The sequence below is a fragment of the Plecotus auritus genome (genome assembly GCF_963455305.1).
Source record: "Plecotus auritus genome assembly, chromosome: 7".
Lineage (NCBI taxonomy): Eukaryota > Metazoa > Chordata > Mammalia > Chiroptera > Vespertilionidae > Plecotus > Plecotus auritus.
The window spans coordinates 42,290,778-42,310,542 of NC_137774.1; the positions used below are offsets into that span (position 1 = coordinate 42,290,778).

The 19,765-nt window shown below is 52.3% G+C and overlaps 1 pseudogene across 1 annotated transcript; it reads right to left on the reverse strand.

The window, feature by feature from the left end:
- Positions 1–986: 986 nt before the first annotated feature.
- Positions 987–3,580, reverse strand: LOC308252580 (phosphofurin acidic cluster sorting protein 2-like; annotated as a pseudogene). Its single transcript has one exon. The product of its transcript is annotated as a phosphofurin acidic cluster sorting protein 2-like (transcript).
- Between the last annotated feature and the right edge of the window lie 16,185 nt (positions 3,581–19,765).

Genomic DNA, 19,765 nt, shown 5'->3' on the forward strand with positions numbered 1-19,765 from the left:
TCTGAGGGACTGACCCAGGACAGGGACACTTCACAGAATCTCCAGTCTCTTTATCTAAAGAGAAAAGAGATTAGCCCAAGGCCCTGAGGAAAGTCAGAAATGAGGCAGAGGCTTCAACAGAGAAAGAGAAAATGGCCAGTTAGCTCAACCACAGCCAGTCCAGCAGACCTCTCCACTGTCCAGGCACCCAGAGAGCACTTTCCAGGGAGGACCTCTCCCTCTGGCCCCTACAATAACCCTGGGCCTCGGTTCTCCCCATGTTCAGATGAACACACACTCAGAGAGATGCAGTGACCTGAAGACTCACAGCAAGCAGGTGGCTGAGTGACCACTGTGCTGTGGAGGGGCAGGGCTCACCTGGTACATGGTTGGTCCCACCCATGTTGGTTAGTAGCACATGTTCTGTATTAACACAGAAGGGTGAGGATGAAAGTGGGGTCACTGCTCAGTTTGTCCAGCTGGTGTGCCTGGTGGTCTGCACTATGTGGGTCCTTTTCTTTATTCCCTGTGAGTCTGGAGTTTTTTGGGAACCACGAGTGGGTGGTGCTGGGGCCACTGGGCTGGTTGGCAGCTGGGGCCCAGGGCTGGGCTGACTGGCCTCCGTGTTCTGCTCAGGATGCCCCCATTGGGAGGCCAGCCCTTGGCATCTGACCACCAGCTCTGAGTCCTGTGGGGGCAGAGTCCTGGCTTCCAGGAAGGGCAGGTGGAGAAGGTGAGAGCCCTTCTCGCTATGGGTCTTAGGGGTCCTGAAGCCAAAACTCACCTTCCTTGATTCTCCAGCCCAGCACTGCCCACTGACCTCCCACCACCAAAGAGTTCTGGTTAATAAGCAGAGCAGTTGGGGCTCCCACTGGGGGCACCACATTAGTTTCTGGGTTGTGAGCACATTCGCACTTAAGAAGGTTTCTCTTTGTGTTTCCAGGGTCGGTCTCTGTACTAAACTGAAACGTCCACAGAAAATCAGTTGGGCCCTCCTGTGTTTGGCATCAGCAGGGCCACAGGCAGGGCTGGAAGGTGGAGTCAGAGTGTCTGGAGTTGCAGATGGGGAAGTGCTGGATGTGGGAGGACCCTGGGCTGCCAGCTGGAAGAACTTCAGGTCATTCCACACCACACCTTTGATGAGGACCCGCAGCATGTTCTGCTGGTGCTGGCCCTGCAGACCAGGCAGCTTATGCCCTCCTGGCACTGGCTTTTTGACTCCATGACTTTGTCCTTGGTTTTCTTTGGCAAAAACAGCACTTTTTTCTTCTCCTTGGTGAGCCCTGTCATGCACATGGTGGGTGTTGCTGCAGCCTCTCCCCTGCTGTGCAGCCAGCTGACCTGGAGAGAGTGGAAGGTGCACTTGAGGATGTTGTTGGCTGTAGGCAGGTCTTTCTTCTTGAGTCTCTCTTCCTCTGAGGGCTGGGCTGCCATCCAGTAATCCACCTGCCGCTCCATCAGCTTGGCGCCATCGCCCTGGCTGGGGGAGGACACGCCCCACTCACTGACGGGGAGCAGAATAGGGTGACAAGGCCTCCTTGGCGACCAGAGGTGTGGACAGAGGGAAGGACGAAAGCATGCTGCAGCCCAAGGGGGCCCATAATCTGAGTCTCCTGACGTGTCTGAGGACTGTTCCACTATCCCAACTTTCACCCACTCACCCGAAGGGAATGAACTATAAGGACTCCTCATTGGAGCTCTTCTGCTTGTCGGAGAGCAGGGCTTCCTCGATGGGCAGCTGGTAGGCACAGTTGGCCCTGTGATGTACTGTGTGATTCTCGTCACGATGTCCAGTGTGTCCTGCATAACGCTCTGGGCCTCCAGCTTGTGGAACAGGTCCCGCCAGGCCAGGTCCTGGAAGAAGCTGTTGTAGAGGTAATGCACAGAACCCAGGTGCCTGGCCACGGGATGGGAACCCAGCGGGATGACCAGGAAGCTCATGTAGCCAGCCAGTCCAGCATCTTGTAGGACAGCAGCTCCAGGAAGATCCGCAGCACAGCGCTGAAGCAGTTGTGCCCCTGCCACCAGGATCTTCGCCGGCTTCGGGGGCTGGGAATTATAGTGACAGTATCTCTGTATCCGCCAGATGATGGAGCTGAAGGCTGCCTGGACGTCAGCTATGGAGCAGGTGCACAGCAAGGCAGCGTGTGCCCCTGCAGGGTGTCCGAGGGGAACTGGCTCTGCCAGTCGGAGATGTTGACGAGGATGATGTTCTCAGGCAGCTGGTCATCAGAGATGAGGATGTGGTTCAGCTGGTTGTACATGGTCTTACTGGGGATCTGCAGCTGGCTCCCTGGGTCCAGACAGCGCTCATTGTCAGGCTGTTGGCCGCTTGTTCTGTGGCTGTGCCATCTGCCGCTCCTTCAGGTATCTGCCCCGGCCATGGTGGCTGGGATGCTTCCCCTTGGCCTTGGTGGAGGGGATGATGAGAGCTTTGGTCTTGGTGATGCGCCCACTGGGCAGCAGCTTCTTGGTGAGCATGTCCAGGGCTGAGGTCTCTGCCTCTGGGCTATCCTTGGGCTGTGCTGGATGCTCCCTTGTGTGGGCATTCTGTGAGGCACTGAGTCCAAGACATCTCTTAGTTGCTTGCTGTCTGAGGCCCACATCTTCTTGGTTATGTAGGCCGGACTCGGAGGTTCCTCCTGGCTCCAGGCACTGTGATGCTCCTGTTTGAGCTGGAGTGTGAAAAGCTTTCAAAGTATGGCCTGAGCTTGGGCTTGGTGGTACTGAGAAGGCTGTCATCATCCTCCCTGTCTGGGCTACTGTCGCTGGTTCTCCAGCATGTTAGACAGAAGGTACAGGTTCTCCTCCACTCGGGGACATGATCTGCAGGGTCCTGCTCTGGGTCCAGGTCTTCCTCCGACACTTTGACCCTGCTCAGCCAAGCCACGACTTTCTCCTTGATGTACTGATGCCTGGTCATGGACATCATTCTTATAATCGATGGCCACTGCTTCTTGGGCTTCTCCACATTGATGTCGTCCTCGTCCAGCTCCTGTCCTTACACGGCATCATCCCTGGCCTCCTGCTCAGAGAAGTTCTCATGTTCCCCTTTGGAGTAATGAACCCTGGACTTGGCCTTGGAGCCAGACTGCATGGCGCTGTCCTTGTGTTCGATGGGATGACTGGACAGGGAGGAGATGCTGACCTCAGCCATGTTGGTGGAGGACCCCTTGATGCTGCTGCTGAGGCTCAGCATCTGGCCACCCTCGAGGGGTCGCTGCATCACCTCAGCCATGTCGATGGCACCCATAGCAAGTGAATTGTAGACCAGGATGGTCCCCTTGTTATTGCACTTCCTCTGCTCCAGCATGATCTGTAGCTTGTTGCCTTCCCTCTTTAGGAAGTGGGGGTACTGCAGGGAGAAGGTCAGTGCCAGGTCGGTCTCTACTTGTCCACTTGGGGGCAGCACAATCTCCCTGGACCAAAGGAAGCACCTGCAGCCCTGCATCTTCATGGAAATCACCATAGTGATGAACTCCTTCTCCAGCTCCTTGTAGATCAGCAGCTTCTTTAAAGTCGGGCTACACAATCTGGGCACGCAGCTGGGCCTGGAGCAGTCCACCTCCCAGGTAGAGAAGAGGTTCAAGGGCACCGGCATGCATAGGGTGGTGGGCATGCTGGCCAGGCCCATGGGCAGCCACAAAGCTGCAGCTGCAGGCACCATAGAGGTCTTATTACTATTCAGGGTTGATGGTTTCTCTTCCTGTGTTGGGACAGAGGAGGGACATGCCATCAGAGGCAGCTCATGAACTGCCAAGTGGGTTGGGGGCATCCCACACTGAACCCCTAAGCACTCTATGATTAGTGGCAAGAGGTGGGACATGAGTGATCCAAGGACAGTGTGTGCGAAAAGGGACCACATGCTCACTGACTAGCACAGGGAAGGCCTGCATGGTGTTCTTGCAAACTCAGAGACCTAAAGTTATTACAAATGATGTTCTGAAATGAAAACTTTTAACAAAAGCAATTTATGGTGGATAGTCACATCCTAGGCCAGCATCTTCCCTGACAAAGGTCAATCTTTACTGAGCCTGTCTATTGTCTTTTGGCATCTACGATAACATATCTTTGGGATGTCAGAGGAATTTCCCTTTAGTCAGACCCCTCAAAGCATGGTCACTACTCTACAGAGACCACACATCCCCTCATTGTTATTGAGTTTGTTGTTGACTGTTAACTACCCTGCACACCTAAGTGAAAGAAGTATGTATCTATCATTTTACTGTTCAACCAATCCCAGAGGTTCCCCTACTTTGCTTTCTCCTGGCTCCCTAATCTATCACCAATGGATTTTATGGAGCCCACATATGTATCCTCTTTTGATTGTAATGTCTAAAATAAGGTGCAAAACTGCCATTCTCCAGAGCATTATCTCCATCCATTAAGATTTGGCTTCCTGGCAATTGTCAGGTTTGAATGTTTCTTACGTTGAGAAGAGAAAGGGTTCTTGACAGGAAAAGTAGAATTGTAGGTGGGGACTGATGAAACACATTGGTATCTTAGTCATTTCTTAGCAGAGGACGGACAGCACCTCCCTGTGTTAACAAGGTCACCCTGGGATTTCTGACAGAACATCCCATTCTAAGATGGGAACACAGAGGCTTTTCCTGGGGTGGGAGGGTCTGGATATTAGGACAAGTGGGGTGTCCAGGGCAGCACTGTTGACATGGCAACAGAAGGGGATCACATCCAGGTCCCACAGCAGTGAAGAAATTGATCGCCAGCCCTGATAACAGGTCCCCCTCCTGGTATGTTGTGCAGCCCAGAGAGGCCCCAGCTCCTGACCGGGAGGGACCACGGAGATGTTGTCCTCAGGGCAGCAAATGGCAAAGCAACATACTTGGTACCTTGAGCCCCATGTCCTTTTGGGAAAAGCAACCTCACTAATTATGATGATGTGTAAAAGTGGGAGGTGTGTAAGGATTGGACACGGGTCTTAAAAGGGAAACTCTGTAGAAAAATGAAAAAATACTCTTGACTGAGCATGAAGTAAAATGGTACAAAGTCTCTCTTCTGATATTCCTAAAACTTTGTGGACAGTGACTTTGAACTCATCTGAAAGAGGATGAACAGTGAGAGTTGGTTGGGGGAGGAGACGAGGACCCAGATTCCTTTAGAAACTGGAACCCAGGAGGGATCTCAGGGGAGTAGCAGGGAGCCTTCCCAAACCCAAGGGCCCCTTTGACTACATGGGATCCTGGAGTCTGGGTTACCTCAGCACCTGCACTCACCCTGCAGCCATGCTGCACGCTGGAGGAGGAATGGGGCACCTGTGCCTCCTGCAGGGGCATGGAGTTGAGGACCCCATCTGTCAGATCCTCTCTGTTCTCCTGTGCGGAGCTTTATAAAGACAGTTCCCAGTCACCAGGGGAAAAGCCTCAGAGCCCTGTTTTGCTGGTTCTCTGCCCCTTGTGACCCTCCCTCCACTCCAGACACACACACACCATGGTCTGCTTAGACCCCCTAAGGGGAGGAAATGGGGTGATCACCTGAGGGCCTATGATTCCCATTGGCACAGATAAGAGACCGCTCTGGAAGCCCATCTGCCTCCATCTGCCTGCCCTGTCCTGGGGTGTGACCATGACAAGACTGCTATGTTACCTGCGACCCAGCAACCTCTTTCTGTCCCGGGGTATGTGGGCTGCACAGGGATGGCTCACAGAGGTGGCCTAGCCAGGACTGGTCTGACCCAGGCCACCTTGTGTCACCTGAGGCCATGTTCTTGAAAACAGCCAGATACGTCAGGGATGAGGGTTGAACCAATGTCTGCACCGTCTGGAAAAGCTCTCACTGCGGGGTCTTCAGAAGCAAGAGCACCAATCACTGGGAACACAGCAAGAGAACATCTTGCACTGGCAAATGCCTCTTGGCAAGTGAGCTGCCTGTGAGGCTAATGTGGGTGCCTGGTTACGGGGGTGCCAAGTTCTATTGGATAGTGACCTCAGTTCCTGGGATTGTCTTGCTGAATCCCCTCATCTTATGACAGCTATGCAAATAGTCCTGTGGGCTGCTGTCTGCAGACCCCTCTTCTCCATGAAACACCTTACCTGTACACAGTGGCACCAACACACCTCTAGCTCCCTAGAAGCTCTGGGTGCAGCCACGGTCCCAGAGTTGAGGAAACCGACCTGGGCTCAGACTCAACCCCTCATTCTTACCTCTTCTTGATCCTGGATAAGTCATTGTGCCTGTCAGGGCCAGTCTCTCTCCTGCCTGCACAATGGGTTATGCAGCAAGTGCTTCTTAGGGCTGTTCAGGATCCTGTGGGGGAGTAGCTGTAAAGTAAGAGGAGGACTGTCACATGTAGGTAGTGCCTCCAACCTCTTTTACCTTCCTGTTGTCACCTCCTCTGTGTCTGCTTTTCTTCTAATCCCACCCAAGGTCATTACATACATCTAGACCAGCCATGGGCAAACTACGGCCCGTGGGCCGGATCCGGCTGTTCTATCCGGTTCTCTTGCTCTCCCCTCCGCTCCTTTACTTTGAATTTATATTAGTTCACACAAACACTTCATCCATGCTTTTGTTCCGGCCCTCCGGTCCAGTTTAAGAACCCATTGTGGCCCTCGAGTCAAAAAGTTTGCCCACCCCTGATCTAGACTGTGTGTGTGTGCACCTGAGTTGGTGCAGGGCTGGCTCCTTCTGGTCCTGCTGCTGGGAAGACAAATGCCACCTCAGTACTCCCTTTCTGGATCCCAGAACAAAACGGCCCCCACATAGGGAAGAACAGGCAGGAGCTGCCCAGTATGTCAGGATTTCTAATTTCCAAACCAACTCTGTGGGGGAGGTGGGAGCCTTGGCCTGGAAGGTCTGAACATTCCTGAACTCTGGACTCTGAATGTTATGTACCCTGAACAGTCCCTGCCTGTCTATGGGCCTCAGTTTCCCAACTATCCAATGAGAGTGTGACTCAGGACTGTGTAAATGTGAGCCCAGCAGAAAGGGGGCCCAGATCTCTCCACCCTGGGTGGGTTGTGGACAGAGGTTCATTTCCGTGGTTCCAGATCTAGACTCCTTTTCAGATAAATACTGGCCAATGCCTGTCTAGGCCACTGAATGCTCACCTTCTCCCCATACCATCTCCAGTTCGGTACATGATTCCACCAGTACAGCCTTTTCCAGAGCCCCTGAGGAAACCTGGGTGCACCTAGGACCCCAACTTTGAGGACACACAGTTGGGTTTATATCAGGTTCTGCATTCTGACCGTCTGTGATCCTGGGCAAGGCATGGACCTCACAGGTCACCGGTTCTCTCCTCAGGCACTCCCTGTGGTCTTCACCTTTCTCTTGTGGTGTGAATGTGTGCCCTCCTCTTAAGTGTGGGTGTCAGTAGTGACTCTATAGAAGACGGCAAAGGGATCCAACATGACCTCCATGATTTGGTTCTAAAAGTCAGCACCTGCACACTTGCTCACACTGACCTGTGTTCTCTCTCTCTCTCTCTCTCTCTCTCTCTCTCTCTCTCTCTCTCTCTCTCAGGCCACACTGAGGAATAAGCTTCTGTGCTGTGAGCTGCTACCTGGAGAGACCTACATGGCCTAGCACTGAATGAGACCAACAGATGGAGAGGAAGTCAGGACTTCCATCCAAACTGAATGCCAAAGTCCCCCGCCCCCCCGAGTCAGCTCAGACCCTCAGTGACACAGATCCTGCCTCAGGTGAGGCCACAGTAGTCCCAGCTGAGCCATGCGGGATTCCTCGTCACACACGTGTGAGCTAATAAGGTGTGTTGGTTAAGTCTCTAATGTGGGGGAACTCTCAGCAATAGATCACTAGCACAGTCCTCCCACACCAGGCCCTGGGCCTGCCCTCCCTCCCTCCATTATCTCCTCCCAGTTCCCTCCAGCCACCCCGTCCATCTTTCTAACCTCCTCTCTATCCAGACACTTTCTGCCTCCAAGTGTCTGCACAGCTGTGCCTTCCGCCAGGCTAACTACACCTGAGTTGGTGCAGGGCTGGCTCCTTCTTGTCCTGCTGCTGGGAAGACAAATGCCACCTCAGTGCAGCCTTTCAGCCCCTCTCCCAGGAGCCTCCAGCCCTCCTCGCAGCACCTGCTCCCTTTGCACACAGCTCCTGCTCTTCCCTCTCACAGAACTGTGTCTGCCTGGTTGTGTCCACCTTCCCTGCAGCCTGTGAGTTCCTAGAGGGCGGGGCCTGTGGTTTCTCCACATGGACCCAGTGTGAGTGCTCAGGGCACAGTTGCTGAGGGAACAGAAAGGCAGATCCATCACTACAGATCAGCTCAGTTCTTAGAGCCAAATTAACTTCTCATTTTATTTCTTTACTAGAGGCCCGTTACACGGATTCATGCACTGGTGGGGTCCCTCAACCTGGCCTGTGACCTCTCACAATCCAGGACCCCTTGGAGGATGTCAGACTGCCCGTTTCGGCCCAATCCCCGCAGGCCCGGCCTATAGGCAAGACTGGCTTGCGGGGATCCGCCAAAACCGGCAGTCCGACTTCCCCCAAGGGATGTAGTAGTGCACGAAGCAGCAGGCAGCTGGCGAGGAGCCTGAGCCCAGGCAGGGCACCGCACTGCTCCCGCTCATCCTGGCCCAGCTGTGCCTGCCACCACCACCTGGTAGCGCTGCCGCAGAGGCAGGAGAGGCTCGCACCACCGCAGCTGCACTTGCCAGCCATGAGCCCAGTGTCTGGCACCCATCAGTCAGCTGAGGGATGCTCCTGCTGTGGGAGCACACTGGCCACCAAGGGGCAGCTCCTGCATTGAGCGTCTGCCCCCTGGTGGTCAGTGTGTATCATAGTGACATGTAGTTCGGTCACTTAGGCTTTTATATATATAAATTATTTTTTCTATACACCATTCAGCTCACATTTATGTTATATATACATACGGACTTACACAAACACAAACAGATATAGATAGATATAGATGTAGATGTAGATGTAGATGTAGATATAGATATAGATATAGATATATAGATATAGATATAGATATAGATATAGATATAGATATAGATATAGATATAGATATAGATATAGATATAGATATAGATAGATGTAGATGTAGATATAGATATATAGATATAGAGATAGAGATAGAGATAGAGATAGAGATAGAGATAGAGATAGAGATAGAGATAGATGTAGATGTAGATGTAGATGTAGATGTAGATATAGATATATAGATATAGATATAGATATAGATATAGATATAGATATAGATATAGATATAGATATAGATGGATATTTCTAATTGTTTTTATTTAAAATTTTTAAATTGCAGTTTACATTCAATGTTATTTTATGCTAGTTTCAGGGGCACAGTGTAGTGGTTAGACAATCATGCACTTTACATAGTGATGCCCCCAACATTTCCAGGATCCAACTGGCACCATACATAGTTATTGCAATATTATTTACTATGCTCCCTAGTCTGTGCTTTACATCCCTGTGACTGTTTTGTAACGACAAATCTGTACTTCTCAATCGCTTCACCTTTTCCACTCAGTAGCCCCACCCTCCCCACTCTGGCAACCATCAGTCTATGCTCTGTATCTATGAGCCAATCACAGCACAAGGAGCTCAGGCCCAACCTCGCTGCCTTGGGAGAAGGAAGCGAGATGCATTCAAGCCCCATCAGCACTCACTGAAGCAGCTAGGAAGGCAGACACAGGGACTCTGGGAGGTGCTGTCCGCATCCTTGAGTTATCCTGGGGTAATCTACACACATAGAGAATGCCAAGGTTCGTGGCCCCTCATTTCTGCTCACTCTTCCCAATCTGTGGCACGTGTAGCCCAGGCCCTGGGCCTTGGGCAGAAGTGGCCTTCAGCCCCACCCAAGCCACTTTGGCAGACACAGCACATGAATTCCTGCTCAAAACCGCTCTCCTGCATGGTTTTCAGTTGCCCACATATCAGGGCCTCCCCACACAGCTGCCATAGCCACAGGTGGGGCTGGGCCCTTGTCAGCAGGTGGAGGGCCACGGGGAAACCCCAGCCATGCCAACACCACCCTTGGGGGAACATCAAAGCCACCATCAGGGACCCTACCCAATATGCCTGTGCCAGAGCTAGAGCTTGGAGGGGTGCGTGCGCCCGCGCGCGCGCGCGCACACACACACACACACACACACACACACACACACACACACACACACGTCCCCCAGTGCTCTCTGGGTCAAGTGGCAATTGACACAGTAATTAGAAACTGGGGTGCCAGATTCAGATGAGCCCATGTCCCGGGCCCAGTCTTGCCATTCCTATCTGAACTCCGGGATGCTGCGTTCTCTGCATCCCCCTTTCCTCATGTTTTATGGGAATAATAAGAATACTTACTTCAGAGTCACCATGCATGACTCAATAAAAAGAGCAGACATGATTTTCTCGTTATTATTTTGTTTTTATTTGCGGGGCCACGGGAGAGGAGGGAAACCCAACTGGAAAGTTACAGGAAGAGAACCCTCCCTCCTAAAACAGCGTGACCTGCATCCTGACCTGTGTCTCAGTGGTGGAGACAGGCTGAGCTGAGCGAGCACACTCTCACCCAGGACCTGCATGGCCGAGGGGTCTGTCCATGGCAGGGGCTGATTTCCTGTGCAGGTGGTTCTGCTGCAGCCCCCAGAGCAGAGTCACCATCACCCTGGGTGCCTCGTGCTTCCTTAAAGGGCATAAAGAGCTGCTTGTGCCTAGGGTATGACCCACGCAGAGCCGGGCCAGGAGCCTTCAGGCACAGGGAGCCCACCCTGAATCCCAGGCTGGGTTTGGACAGCCAAGGATGCACCATGGACAGCAGGACTGGCCGAGAAGCGGGGCCCACACCTTCCCAAGACTCTTGCCCTGGGCTTTGCAAGGCTCCGTGAGCAGCTCCACACTCCACCCGTACTCCCACCTCACTCTCCAGGCCCTTGCCTTTCACGTCATGCCCTATAACCCATGGACACAGACAATCGTACAGAGAAGAACTGGGGGAAGGGCAGATGTCGGGGGTTGTCAATGGGGAAAAAGAGGGCCATCTTTAATACTTTCAACAATAAAGATAAATTTAAAAAAATAAAAATAGCCTGGCCAGTGTGGTTGAACGGTGAGCATCAACCTATGCACCAAGAGGTCACTGGTTTGATTTGTGGTCAGGGCACAAGGCCAGGTTGTAGACTCAGTTCCCAGTGGGGGGCATGCAGGAGGCAGCTGATGGATATTTCTAACTCTCTCTCTCTCTCTCTCTCTCTCTCTCTCTCTCTTTCTCTCTCTCTCTCTTCTCCCTCTCTCTTTCTCTCTTTCTAAAAAATCAATAAAAATATTTAAAAAATAAATTAAATAAAAATAAATTTTAAAAAGACTCTTTAAATTGCAAGTGATCAAATAATCTGACTCAAGATGGTTTAAGTAAAAAAAGGAATGTATAAGTTTATATAACTAAAGAGTTCAGACAATAGCACTGGCTACAGGCGTGACTGGATACAGGGGTTCAAAAATATATTACTTAGCAAATACTTATAATACATGTATGTTCCAGGCAGTGGCCTTAGCATATGAGCAAAACCCCTGCCCTCGTGAAGACTAAGATGCATAAAGATGTGCATTGTCGCCCATCTTTCTGGTTCGAAACCATCAGGAAAGATGAGTCCCCGCAAAAGTCCTTGAAACCCTGATTAGACAGCCAGGCGTCAAGCTCCCACTCCTGAACCAAAAACTGTGGCCAGGGGAACGGGATGTGGTGGTTGGCTCAGACCTTGGTCTCATCATCTGAAGGGGGAATCGATGGTGGATGTCTTCTCGCTTCCCCTGGCCAGGGTCGCCTTGCTGGAGGCTCACTCTTCTCTCGAGATGGAACCAGGCTCCCTGAGAAGCTGAGCGGGCTGAGTCGTGCTCTTCTTTCTCCCTGGTTTCCTCCCGAAGGTAAAACAACAATAAAAATGTACAGATGCACACAACCTACCGATTACACATTAACTTTACAGGGATGTCGGTGTGTCTTCAATCCAAGCCCCTCCGAAACCCCTGTGGAGGGGCAGGTGCTATGGACTGAATGTTTGTGTTGCCCCAAAATTCATATGTTGAAGCCCTAATCCTCAAAGTAGTGGTATTTGGAGATGGGACCCTCAGGACATAACTAGGGTTAGATGAGATCATGAGGGTGGGGCCCCAGGATGGGATTAGTGCCTTTATAGAAAGAGTCAGAGGCAAAGAGGCATGTGAGGACACAGTGAGCAGGGGGCGCTGCACGCCAGGAAGAATGTCCCCACTGGGACTCAACACGCTTGGCACCCATCTTGGACTTTCAGCCTCTAGAAGCATGAGAAAATAAATGTCTGTTGTTTAAACCACCCAGTCTATGGCATTTGGTTATGACAGCCTGACTTCACTCTTATGTCCAGCCAGGACCATCTGGAAGGGAAACAGGGAGGACTTTGAGGGAAGGCCTCCCGCACTACGTGCCCCGGAGGAGGAAGATTGATGGAAGGGGGGACAGGCGAGGGCATAGGATAGGGTCGCCCATGCCCATGCTTCCCCAACACATACTGCCTTGGACCCTGGGTGCAGGACCCGGAACCTCGGACCTAAAGAGAAGTTCTTGCCTCTTCCCAGGATCGGCGTGAGAGTGAGACCAGGTGACAGCCTGGGAGAAAGGGAGCTGACTCAGGAGCCAGGACTCATGGTCTTAGTCTCCACTCTGCCCCCTACTTGCTGGGGTCACTGCAGGCACCTCCTCCACTCTGGGCCTCAGTCTCCACATCTGTAAAATGAGGGCGTTGATCCTTTTCAGCTCTAGCATGTGGGTCTTCGCCTTGGAGGTGATGAAGAGCTAGGATGACAGGGAGAAGTGGGCAGCAGATGCCCAGGGTGTGTGGCCCTTGTCCCTCTCTCCTCCCCTCACTCGGGCTCGGGGTGGGGAGGTGGAGCCCCAACAGCTCCAGGGAGATCGGCATCCATTTGTCCCTTGAGGATCCCCCAGCCCAGTTCAGGTCCAGCTGCCGCTAGAAGTGCAGATGCTTAGTCATACTTTTTTGAGTAAATATCATGGTAAAAAGAATGACATTTCCGGGGCCAGTCTTCAGCATTAATAAAAGATTCCAAGAACAGGTGACCTTTTCACAAAGGATTTGTAAATGCCAAAAACTACATAAAACCTCTCTTTGTGAGCCAGACAGGACTGTCACAGCTCAGCCTTTATTCCCTCACATGTGAGGCCGGCCCTCGCTTCTCCCAGTTCCATGTGCGGTCCCAGGGGAGGAGGGACGTGGAGGAGGAGGAGTGGATGGGCAGGGCAGCCCTAAGAACAGTGTGGGGGTTATGGGACTCTCAGCCACTGAGCAGGCCCGTGGGACAAAGCATGAAGCTGCCATTCCGTAGCTACCATCGCAGGATTGTCTGTGTCCCATCTATCCAGGCCAAGGAGAGGGTGGCCCCTTTCAGCAACCAGCCAACACAATGAGAAAGGGAGGACCGTGTCTGAGTGCCTGGCCAATCCGCAGAGTCCCAGGCTGGCCTCCTCCCGCCCTGGGTAAGACCCCCCCGTGCCCCTCCCTCACTGGCCTCCCCATCAAGGCAGGCAGCAGGGCGTAAGGAGAGAGCAGACGCGCCAGGTTGGACTCTTCCAAAGTCTGTTTGCTCACATCCAAAAGGGACCGACCTCTTAAGGGTTACACAATGGGGCCATGACATCTGAGGGTCCAGAGGGAGACATTCCCATCACAGTGACTGCCTGCCCTTCAGTCTTTCTCATTTGCGCAGGTTTCTGCTTAGGAGGCGGGCAGGAGAGTCTGGGCACTTTCAGAAGTGGGTCCTGCTCCTCAAGCCAGAGGTTGTACCAAATTCTTCCCTCCACTGCAGGTACGGGGCCGGGGGCGGGGAGAGGGAGTCCCCAAGAGGGAAACCTCTGCGTGGAGCTGTCCTCCTCACATCAGAGATGACGGCCCCAGACAATGCTCCCCGTGGCTACCTCTGCGGGATGTCAGCTTGATGCGCTGCCTTTGGCTGCCCCTTTACGGGGTTCATCACATAATGGTGCTTGACAGTCCTAATTTTCTTCTAAAAAGACACGCGTTGCAGCAGAGGAAATAATAACACACGTCAGTGACATGCGGCAATTGTCCAGTTAGTGAGGACAGAGTGCATTTCAGGGCCCGGCTCAAGCGCCTCACTCATGAAGGATTTTTAAAGTCCGGAATCTTGGGGTGGGGGGGTGGGGGGTGCTGCAAAGAGCTTTTCAGCTTAACAATCACGTTTTCAGGGCTGTTATTAATGGGCTAGGCCACATGCTGAGCAGTAGGCAACCCCACCTAGAGAAGCCCGGGCCCTGCCCCTTTCCAGCCCCACAGTAGTGAAAGATGAGTCCTAGAACGGCCCTGTCAATTAGGTAACATGAAAAGGAAGCTCAGAGAGGGTAGGAAATTTGCCTCAAGTCACACAGCCCCACATGGAAGACTAGAGTTCAGGTCTTTGCTATTTGGGCCCCACCCCCACCCCCATGGAGGTGACCTCCAGCCGGATCCCCACCGTCTCTCAGGGAGGAGGGGAGTGTTAACACAGCTGAGCTTGGCATTGTCTGTTCTTCCTGACACTGGTTACGGTTACGCCAGTCGAGCTCACTCCCTGGCTTGGTGCACAGGAATGTCCCCGGACTCAGCAAGGCAGGCGGAGCAGTTGGTAACATCTCCCACGCTCTCTCCATGGACAAGGCGGAGAAGTGGGGACAAGGTCGTGTTGCAGTTCGTAAGACTCCCACAATCTGCTCCTCACCTTACCCCTCACCGGGAGAACGCCCTACACGGGATGCATCCAGAGGGTGTCAGTTAAAGGTGACTTGGGACCAACATGCAGGAAGGTCTCTATTTACCCACATGGGCTTTCTCTGCTCTTGGCTTTGTCCTCATTACCCCTCCTTCCTTCCTTCAGTCCTATGTATACAGCAAGCACCTGCTGTGTCCAGACTTACGCCAGGTGGTGGGATACCATGGAGAGCAGAGTAGACATGGTCCCTGATTTGATGGTGTTTACAGCTGGTGGGGAAGACAGGCAACTCAGGAAGCAATCGCCATTCAGGGTGGCAAGTGCCATGACTAGAAGGTAAGGTCTCATAGGAGCACTGGGCTGGGGATCCCAGCCTGGGGGGATGGAGGGGGAGAGAGTGGCACCCACACTGAAAGGTTAAGTATCCAGGTGAAGGGTGTGGGACAGGAGCAGATCCCATCCAAAGAGAATAATATGCACAGAAGTCCACATTTCGGACAGTACAACGGATCCTGCAAATAGACCAGTGTGGCTAGAAATGGACATGAGGCAGTGGTAGGGGGCTGCTGCTGATCCAAGAGACTGGAGGAGGGATCAGAGACCAAGGCATGGAGTGCCTGGTCCCCCGGCTTTGTCCTGAAGCCAGTGGTGACCCAGTGAAGGATTCTGAACAGGTGACGGTGGCCAGATTTGCCTTTAAAGGAAGCGCTCTGGTTGCTGTTGGACAATGAGTTGACAGAGCAACACCTGGAGGCAGAGAACCCAGGTAGGAGGCCAGGTAACAGTCCAAGTGAGAGAAGGCTGGTTAGGACTGGAGATGGAGAGAAATGAACAAATGCAAGAGACAGCAGGAAGTGAAATTGACACGCCTTGGCAGCAGGAGAGTGTGCCGTGCTGCTGTGGCTGAGGAGGGATCCGGCCGGTGACAGACCCCACGTAGCAAGAGCCAAGGGTTGGCTCTGCCTCAGCCAAGCTGCTTAGGGCCAGAGGTCAGAAACAGAACCGTGTCCATCTGAGTGAGTCTGGGGAGTGAGAACCAGGAAGACATCCCAACGAGGTCACCCAGGGGCGCTAGGATGTGCTAGAGGAAGCCAGAGGGTCAGGGCATCAGGGAAGTGAGCACAGGGGCGGGGGCAGGCAGCACACTCTCAGCCCAGCACCGGGATCCTGCAGCCCTCTTGCACGTGGTTAGGTCCAGTGCAGGACAGCACTGAAGGGCAGCGGAGGTGAAGGCCCACGTCGGCGAGGTCAGAGAGCAGAGCCTGCTGGAAGTTGGACACCAGGCAGGGAAGTCAGGTTCAGGAGCTCCCTGGGGCAGTCTGGTGCCTCTGTCTGACTGGAAGGTCTGTGTCAGCTGTCAGCTGTCAGCTCCAAGTGGCTGCCAAGAAAGCAATTGCCTTCTGTGACTACATTAATAGGAGTTTAGTGTCCGGATCAATGTGGCTAAGGGTTCTGCTGCACTTGGCACTTGTCAAACCGCATCTGGAGGCCGAGTGCTGTGAGGAGCCTTCTCTTGGGGCTCCTCGAGGCCAGATCTAAAAAGCTTACACTTCTCCTTTTGGGTGACTGTGGCTGCACCTCCTTAGCTACAGGGCCTGCCCCCACCCCCCGGGGAAGGTTCCACCTCCAGCCTGAATTGGCTGAGAGGGTCTGAAATAGGCAGGGGTTTGGGTCCAGTATTGGCAGTTCACCTCACATTTTAAGATAAATCAGAACTTCACACTTAATGGGAAATGTAATTATATTTAAAAGTTGGTATAAATATTAAAAAAAAAAAAACTGTGACATGTCAGTAGTGTCTATGGACTGGGTCAAGCCCACTGCCCCAGTCGTGACTTCCAATCTAACAGCCCCCTCGGTGGTGGTTAATTTTATGTGTCAGCTTGACAGGCCCAGAGTGCCCAGATGAAACCTTATTCCTGGGTGTTTTGGGGGGGGGGGCATTTTTGATGAGATGGGCATTTGAGTAGGTGGACTCACTAAAGCAGATTGTCCTCCCAGTGTGGGTGGGCCTCATGCAATCCACTGAGGGCCTCTAAAGAACAAAAGTCAGAGGAAGGGGGAATATCCCCCTTTTTCCTTCCTCACTGCTTGAGCTGGGATATCTCATCTCATCTCCTTTGCCCTTCAGACTGGGGTTTATACCTTCAGCTCCCCTGGTTCTCAGGCCTTCACACTCGGACTGCAATTACACCACCAGCTTCCCAGGTCTCCAGCTCGTGGGACTTACCAGCCTCCATAATCATGCGAGCTGATTCCATATCAAATAAATAAATAAGTAAATAATAAATAAATAAATAAATAAATAAATAAATAAATAAATAAATAAATAAAAAGATATATAGGGCTGAAATCAAGGTGTCAGCAGCTAAAGCTTTCGGAGGAGAATCTGTTTCCTTGACTTTCCCATCTTCCAAAAGCTGCCTCAATGCCTTGGCTCATGGCCCCTTCCACCATCGTCAAAGTGCACGTCTCAAGCTTCTGCCTCCCTCACTTCATCTTCTCTCTGGCTCTCACCCTCCTGCCTCCCTCTTACAGGGACCCTTGTGATTACATTTGGATCCACATTGATAATCCAGGATAATTTCATCTTGAGACTCTTAACTTAATCACATCTAATACATCTTTTGCTATGTAAGGTAACACATTCACATTTCAGGGAGTAGGATGTAGACATCTTGGGGGGAGGGGGTCATTATTCTGTCCACCACCCTTCTCATCCTTCAATCTGAATGTCTGTCCACCCTAACATGCTCATTATTTGCCTACCTTGGTGGGTGGGTCTGGCCTCTGAATCCTGGTGAGCTGTGATTCCAACAGGCTGACAGACAGGCCGAAAGACATGTGGCAGTTCAGATCAAGAGCCAGAAGGAAAAAGCAGCACAGACACATAAGTGCACATGTGTGTGTCCATGTGCATGTGCATGTGTTTGTGTATGTGTCACAGCGGGAGGGACAGGAAACGCTGGCCCACAATTAGGTCCTCTGCCTCTTCTGCTCACACTCCCATGTGTATCGCCGCCTAAGCCCCTTTTCTGAGTCCACTCTCTGAAGTGTCAGGTCAGCATCTTTCCCCACCCCCTCCCCAGTCACTTACCAAATTGGATCAACTGTGGACAGAGCCCATTAAACAAATGCACCTCCCATCCTTGATTTACTGGAAGAAAATAAGAGGTGTTTTCCCTTCTGGGAAGGTATCTTTCTTAGTGTGCTAACGTGCTAAGACTCTTTCCGCAAGCTTTCTGTGTAGCCCGTCTCAATTAGGCCAGAGAACTCTGCTACTCAGAACTCTGCTACATCAGAGCATGAGCACTGGGGCTGGAAGTTTATTCAGCCCAGAGAGGGCCAAGGATTAGAACAGGCAATGCCACCTGTCAGCAGATGAATGGACGCCAGGAGCCTGTATCTTAACTCCAGGGAACCAAGAGTCAGGGGATGCTCAGCAGATGAGACTGTCAGAAGCATGACAATTGACATCAATGGTGACAGAACCTTAGGTGCTGCCCACTCCATCCCACGCCCAACCAGGGGCTCAAGGTGGGTCCACACTGACCAAGGAGCTGCAGCCAGAGTATGTGAACTGAGCACAATGAATAAGGTAGCCTGTGTGTGGTTCAGAGGACAAATTCGAGATGTAGACCAACTAGCCTCTACTCCTGGCTCCATAAACACTCACTCATTTGGGGATCTCAGGCAAGCCATTTAGCCACTCTGTTCCTCAGTTTACTCATTCATAAAATGGAAATAAAACCTACCTCTTATAGTCGCTAGAGAAATTAAGGTGACATGAGCACAATATTTGGCCTAGAATGATTATTTTTTTTAATATATTTTATTTATTTCAGAGAGGAACGGAGAGAGCGGGAGAGATAGAAATATCAACGATGAGAGAGAATAATTGATTGATTGTCTCCTGCACGACCCACACTGGGGATTGAGCCTACACCTGGCATATGCCCTGACTGAGAATTGAACCATGACCTCTTGGGTCAATGCTCAACCACTGAGCCATGCCGGCTGGGCATAGCCTAGAATGATTATTACTAACATTTGTAACTTTAGTACATGAAGGCAGGACCAGACTAGCAACCCAAAGCCTTGTTGCTGAGTTCTCTGGGGACACTAGAATGGCTTCAGTCCCTCCTCCCTAAGCCTGGGCGGGTGTGGAGGGGTTCTGGGGCCTGAGCTGGGACTGAACCTGATGTGGGGCTGCCAATCACTCCCATGGCAAAATGATGGTCTAAGTCGCCTAGGACCAAGAGACCCTGATCAGGACCCCAGCAGGGCCTCTCTCTCTAGACGAGGCTGGTAAGAGCTACTTCTAGGTGAGAACACAGCAGCTCAGGGCTGGGCCTCCTGGTCAGTTTTGAGTGGACAGAGAACATGACTCTGGGGAGGCCAGTGCGGCCTGGGGACTTGCACAGGGTCCCATGGCCAGGCCAGGAGTGAGAGGAAAACCCAGTTCTCCCGTCCTCCAGGAGCAGGTCTTCTCCTCTCGGCCTCAGCGGCCCCCTTCACAGCGTGAGCGCCCTGTCCGGCAGGTGGGCACACTGAGCTTGCGGGGCCTTCAGGTGGTTTCATCCAGGGCACCCCAAAGTCCTGGGTCACCTCACATGCAGATTTGTCATGAGTTCTCTTGAAAAAAAAAAATCACGCTCAGGTTTTCGAGCAACATCGGCTGCAGATTAATGAACATTAGCTACTTCTCCTTCCTCATCACAAGGAGGAAGACACCAAAAATCAGGCAACTGTCACTTTCAGTTCTCCCTCGACCCAGGCACAGAAAGAGTGCTGTGCTCAGTGCCAAGCCTTCAAGTTCTCATTCAGCTGCCTCAGGCGTGTGGCTTTGGGGGAAGTAGCTCAGCTCCCTGGCCTCTGTTAGTCATCTTTAAAATGGGAATAATGCCACCACTACCACCATCCCCATCTCCATGCCCCGAGCTCCCTGCTTCCCATCTGGGGATATTAGATCCTCAGCTTCCCCTCTCAGCCCCTCCTGGAAAAGAGAGGGCCCCACTCGGGTCCTCTTCCTGGCCTTTCTGATCTCCAAACCTTCAGCTCCCGGTTCTAGCTCAAACCCAGTTTACCCAGA